This window comes from Rhipicephalus microplus, unplaced genomic scaffold (assembly GCF_043290135.1).
Source record: "Rhipicephalus microplus isolate Deutch F79 unplaced genomic scaffold, USDA_Rmic scaffold_753, whole genome shotgun sequence".
Classification (NCBI taxonomy): domain Eukaryota; kingdom Metazoa; phylum Arthropoda; class Arachnida; order Ixodida; family Ixodidae; genus Rhipicephalus; species Rhipicephalus microplus.
Genome location: NW_027465309.1, coordinates 20,001 through 26,555, shown reverse-complemented (window position 1 = coordinate 26,555; position 6,555 = coordinate 20,001). Strand labels below are relative to the sequence as shown.

At 59.6% G+C, this 6,555-nt stretch overlaps 1 non-coding gene across 1 annotated transcript; it reads left to right on the top strand.

Moving 5' to 3' along the window:
• Positions 1 to 3,195: 3,195 nt before the first annotated feature.
• Positions 3,196 to 5,010, top strand: LOC142795602 (small subunit ribosomal RNA). Its single transcript, XR_012893152.1, has one exon. It is a non-coding gene; the product is annotated as a small subunit ribosomal RNA (ribosomal RNA).
• Positions 5,011 to 6,555: the final 1,545 nt, after the last annotated feature.

Sequence of the window (6,555 nt, the reverse complement as noted above, 5' to 3'; positions counted from 1 at the left end):
CAGAGTGAGTGCTGGCACTCCGGCGAAGCGAAAGAGCGCGAATGCGCCCACGAAAGTGGCGTGTTTGGACGTGCTTGACGACGACCACCGCAGGAAAACGAAAAACCACGTCAGCCGGGGCGAGCGACCCATGGCGGTCTGGGTGCTTATCGCTGCTATTATAGGGGCACCCCGGCAGACGCAAAAAAAAAAAAAAATTTTTTTCGACATTCTTTTTTGCTCGTCGACCTCGGGTGACCCAGGTCGCAGTGGGAGCCGCGCACGAAAGCGGCGTCGCGAGACGGCTTCGCGGTCGCTAGTCGCACGAGCTCGGCAACCGCGTCTGCCGGGGCGGAGTTCGGGACGCCGACGGCTAAGTGGGAACCGCCGCTCGGATGTTCGCCGTTTGTGGCCGAGTGAGTGCTGGCACTCCGGCGAAGCCAAACGGGGCCGATTCCGGCACGATATCGGCGTCTTTCTACGTGCTCGCCGGCGACCGTCGCACGAGTACGGCAAAGTGCGTCTGCCGGGGCGGGGTTTGCGACGCGTACGCAATAGTGAGAACCGTCGCTCGGATGTTCGTCGTCTTTCGCCGAGCCAGTGCTGGCAATCCGGCGAAGCCGAACGGAGCCGATTCGGGCACGATATCGGCGTCTTTCCACGTGCTCGCCGGCGACCGTCGCACGAGTACGGTAAACCGCGTCAGCCGGGGCGGAGTTCGGGACGCCGATGCGAAAGTGGGAAGCGCCGCTCGGATCTTCGCCGTTTTTGGAGGAGTCAGTGGCGGCACTCCGGTGAAGCCAAGGTGCGCCAATTCGCGCACGATATCGGCGTCTTTCGACGTGCCCGCCGGCCACCGTCGCACGAGTACGGCAAACCTCGTCTGCCGGGGCGGGGTTTGCGACGCCGACGCAAAAGTGGGAACCGCCGCTCGGATGTTCGCCGTTTTTGGCAGAGTGAGTGCTGGCACTCCGGCGAAGCGAAAGAGCGCGAATGCGCCCACGAAAGTGGCGTGTTTGGACGTGCTTGACGACGACCACCGCAGGAAAACGAAAAACCACGTCAGCCGGGGCGAGCGACCCATGGCGGTCTGGGTGCTTATCGCTGCTATTATAGGGGCACCCCGGCAGACGCAAAAAAAAAAAAAATTTTTTTCGACATTCTTTTTTGCTCGTCGACCTCGGGTGACCCAGGTCGCAGTGGGAGCCGCGCACGAAAGCGGCGTCGCGAGACGGCTTCGCGGTCGCTAGTCGCACGAGCTCGGCAACCGCGTCTGCCGGGGCGGAGTTCGGGACGCCGACGGCTAAGTGGGAACCGCCGCTCGGATGTTCGCCGTTTGTGGCCGAGTGAGTGCTGGCACTCCGGCGAAGCCAAACGGGGCCGATTCCGGCACGATATCGGCGTCTTTCTACGTGCTCGCCGGCGACCGTCGCACGAGTACGGCAAAGTGCGTCTGCCGGGGCGGGGTTTGCGACGCGTACGCAATAGTGAGAACCGTCGCTCGGATGTTCGTCGTCTTTCGCCGAGCCAGTGCTGGCACTCCGGCGAAGCCGAACGGAGCCGATTCGGGCACGATATCGGCGTCTTTCCACGTGCTCGCCGGCGACCGTCGCACGAGTACGGTAAACCGCGTCAGCCGGGGCGGAGTTCGGGACGCCGATGCGAAAGTGGGAAGCGCCGCTCGGATCTTCGCCGTTTTTGGAGGAGTCAGTGGCGGCACTCCGGTGAAGCCAAGGTGCGCCAATTCGCGCACGATATCGGCGTCTTTCGACGTGCCCGCCGGCCACCGTCGCACGAGTACGGCAAACCTCGTCTGCCGGGGCGGGGTTTGCGACGCCGACGCAAAAGTGGGAACCGCCGCTCGGATGTTCGCCGTTTTTGGCAGAGTGAGTGCTGGCACTCCGGCGAAGCGAAAGAGCGTGAATGCGCCCACGAAAGTAGCGTATTTGGACGTGCTTGACGGCGACCGCCGCAGGAGTACGAAAAACCACGTCAGCCGGGGCGAGCGACCCACGGCGGTCTGGGTGCTTATCGCTGCTATTATAGGGGCACCCCGGCAGACGCAGAAAGAAAAAAAAAAATGGGGACATGGCGTGCGTCACCGTGCGGCTTCGCAGCGTTGCCGAAGTCGCCGAGCCCTTCGACTGAGCCGAACGGCGGACAGGGAACGTTGGTCGGCCGTTCTAACCTGTCGGTGCCACGCCGAGACGTCGTTAAGGAAAACCGCGTCGTGGGCCTCTACGACGCCGTCGAGTCGTTGTACGTTTGGTGTCCAGCGTGTCGGCGGCGAGTAGCGGACACGTCGTTCACGACTTCGGTCTTTCGCAGTCGACGCGAACTTGCGGAGAGTCGTGGTGCCTCACGTTTTCGGCAGAAACCGCGGCGGAATTTTCCCGTGCGTGCGCGCACGACCTCGGTGCTGTGCCGTCAGCGTAGTGTTGCACAAACTCGTGGCCTACCCAAGGTGCGGTACGTTTGCGGCCGTATCCTCGGTGGGAATTTCGTGAGTAGGGTCGCAAATTCTACGACCTCGGCGGGTTTGAGAGCGACGTAGACTTGTGGCACGCTCAACATGCCACACGTTTCGGGGCACACCCGCGGTGAAATTTTCTCGAGTACGCTCGTATTAGGGCCCAAGGAGGTCTGGGTACTTATCGCTGCTATTATGTGGGGGTTCTCGTGAGCGGCGTACGCGAAAGCGACCGGGTGTCTGATATGCGGCGGGCTTCGGCCTCGTCAAGCGTGTCCTCGGGTCTGCTCCAGGGGAATCCACGGCAGTCGTCTGCAGCCTCATCCGCTTGATGCGTTAGGGGCTGGTTGTCGGACGGTGCCGTTTTACCACGATATCGAGGTGTGTTCCGTGTCGTCCTCGGGCGATTCAGATGCGAAAGCGCCGAAGACGCGGGCGTGACCCGTCGTCTGGCGGCTTTGCAGTCTCGGCTCCGTTGCTAGTTCCGGCCGGTCCACCGACAGTGCAGCGGGCTTGGGCAACCCGCACGGCGCGACCGAGTCGATGCAACGAAAAAGAGCGAGCATGAACGTGCTTCTTGCCGCACGGCTCCCACTCGTCTTTCGGGAAGGTTGTGCCGTAGCGAGCTCGAACGCCGTCATCTCGGAGTGCAAAATAAGCGTGTTGGGGCGCCTGAAGGTGGCCTCCGCCGCACACAGACTGCGTCCGGCCCGCCGAGGGCGAGGACGGACGCGCAGTCGAACGATTACCTGGTTGATCCTGCCAGTAATCATATGCTTGTCTCAAAGATTAAGCCATGCATGTCTAAGTACATGCCGAAATAAGGCGAAACCGCGAATGGCTCATTAAATCAGTTATGGTTCCTTAGATCGTTTCTTCCTACTTGGATAACTGTGGCAATTCTAGAGCTAATACATGCAGTGAGCCTGGAGCCCTTTGGGTAACGGGTGCTTTTATTAGACCAAGATCGATCGGGTTTCGGCCCGTATTGTGTGGTGACTCTGGATAACTTTGTGCTGATCGCATGGCCACGAGCCGGCGACGTTTCTTTCAAGTGTCTGCCTTATCAACTTTCGATGGTAGGTTACTTGCTTACCATGGTTGTTACGGGTAACGGAGAATCAGGGTTCGATTCCGGAGAGGGAGCCTGAGAAACGGCTACCACATCCAAGGAAGGCAGCAGGCGCGCAAATTACCCACTCCCGGCACGGGGAGGTAGTGACGAAAAATAACAATACGGGACTCTTTTGAGGCCCCGTAATTGAAATGAGTACACTCTAAATCCTTTAACGAGGATCAATTGGAGGGCAAGTCTGGTGCCAGCAGCCGCGGTAATTCCAGCTCCAATAGCGTATACTAAAGCTGCTGCGGTTAAAAAGCTCGTAGTTGGATCTCAGTTCCAGACGAGTAGTGCATCTACCCGATGCGACGGCTCGGACTGAACATCATGCCGGTTCTTTCTTGGTGCACTTCATTGTGTGCCTCGAGATGGCCGGTGCTTTTACTTTGAAAAAATTAGAGTGCTCAACGCAGGCGAGTCGCCTGAATAAACTTGCATGGAATAATAGAACAAGACCTCGTTTCTGTTCTGTTGGTTTTTGGAATACGAGGTAATGATTAAGAGGGACGGACGGGGGCATTCGTATTGCGGCGCTAGAGGTGAAATTCTTGGACCGTCGCAAGACGAACTACTGCGAAAGCATTTGCCAAGAATGTTTTCATTGATCAAGAACGAAAGTCAGAGGTTCGAAGGCGATCAGATACCGCCCTAGTTCTGACCATAAACGATGCCAACCAGCGATCCGCCTGAGTTACTCAAATGACTCGGCGGGCAGCTTCCGGGAAACCAAAGTATTTGGGTTCCGGGGGAAGTATGGTTGCAAAGCTGAAACTTAAAGGAATTGACGGAAGGGCACCACCAGGAGTGGAGCCTGCGGCTTAATTTGACTCAACACGGGAAAACTTACCCGGCCCGGACACTGGGAGGATTGACAGATTGAGAGCTCTTTCTTGATTCGGTGGATGGTGGTGCATGGCCGTTCTTAGTTGGTGGAGCGATTTGTCTGGTTAATTCCGATAACGAACGAGACTCTAGCCTATTAAATAGGTGCGGGGTTCCCAGCACCTTACAACCTTCTTAGAGGGACAAGCGGCTCCTAGCCGCACGAAACAGAGCAATAACAGGTCTGTGATGCCCTTAGATGTCCGGGGCCGCACGCGCGCTACACTGAAGGAAGCAGCGTGTCTTTATCCCTGTCTGAAAAGACTGGGTAACCCGTGGAACTTCTTTCGTGATTGGGATAGGGGCTTGCAATTGTTCCCCTTGAACGAGGAATTCCCAGTAAGCGCGAGTCATAAGCTCGCGTTGATTACGTCCCTGCCCTTTGTACACACCGCCCGTCGCTACTACCGATTGAATGATTTAGTGAGGTCTTCGGACCGATGTCCGGCGCGGCCTTTCGGTTGCGCCGGTCTGTTGGAAAGATGACCAAACTTGATCATTTAGAGGAAGTAAAAGTCGTAACAAGGTTTCCGTAGGTGAACCTGCGGAAGGATCATTAACGGATTGTGAAGGGTGAGCGCCTCAGCTGCGTCTGCGCCCGACACTTTCTGCCGCTGACCCCGTTTGGACGCGGGGTCGGCTTTTCCCCACGGGGCTGCCTGAATGTGGAGCGGCACCCCGTGACAAATTGTTGCGCCCAGCGGACGCCAACACCGCGACCTTGGACGGTCGGCCAGGTGGCGGACGCGGGTACAAACGGCGCAACGCACTCATAGGTCGGCTTTCGACCCGCCACTGCACCGTGGCTCGAAGCGCTCGAAATGCGCGACCCGACCGCTGCGGGACCGCCTAGTACTGTAAACAGGAGCGGCGGAGCGCGAACGGCGAGTCGTGGTTACGTCGGTAGAAGGCGAGGCTGCGCGTTCCCGAAACGCCAGCCGAGTGCCCTCCCGACCGTTCGAGCGTGCAAGAACGAGACCCGACAATCGCGCGGCGACTGCCAAGTACGAGAGGAACGGCACAAGCGTCGGCGGTCGGTCAAGGAACTGGCGATGTGACGGGTCCGCTGTGCACCAGTGCATACCGTCCCGCCGTCCGCGGCAAGCGCCTCCGCGTCCTCGGGTGACGGAGGCTGCCGGTCGGTTCTTGCAGGCGAGGGATCTCGCTGGCACCGGTTCGCGTTGACGCGCGGCCGGTCATGGCACGGCGATGCGACGGCCGAGGTGCGCAGTACTCGATGGAGGAACCGCACGCTCCGATGACCGTCCCGCCCTCCGCGGCGTATGCGTACCGACCGTAATGGTTGCAGCAGCGCCGGCCGGCTTTTGAATTCGCCACACGAAACACGGTGCGAGATCGCGGTTAGGGGAGCGTCGACGTTGCCAGGCGTTTTGCTTGCTGCCGAGGGAAAGGCGGCACGGCCACGTCGCGCTCGTCGCGATTAGCGGGTCTGCGCGCTTTGGGAAGGTGCCGCAACGACTTGCCGAAAGAGGAAGCACGGAAGAACGAGGGACTTGGACGTCCCGACAATTGAACGCACTTGCGGCCAGGCCCTTGCTGGCTTCGTTCTTCCGCCTCGAGTAGGCTCGTACGCGGCTCCGGCGCCGAAAGTGGTCCTTGGCACCGACTTCGGTGGACGTGGGAAGTGCCGCGCAAGTACGGCGCGCCTGGCTCCACCTGTTGGCTAAAGTAGGCAGCCGGATCGGCATTTTGGTGTGCGGTGGCAAACCGTGGATGCGAAAAAAGCTTGTGCGATTTCGTGGAACAAAAAGCGGGGGTCCCCCTTTTTATGCGGAGGAGACCGACCCGCCCGCCGTGGTGAACCGCGACGCCACGGTAAAAACGGGAGAGGCTTGTCGATGGGACCGTGCATCCCGCGCTCCACGGAGGCCGGGAGGCGGCCGCCCGAGGAAATGTGTAGCCGTCGAGGCCCGCATCTGCGTGCACTCTTATCCAAATGGGTGTACCGCAGGCATTTTCTGGTTAGGCGGGCCAATGAGAGCGAGCACACAACGATACCTACGGGTCCGGCTTGGAGAACCGGCTTCGACGCCTCCCGAGTATTTATAGAGGGGTGGACCACGAAAGCACTCGCAAGTAGCGG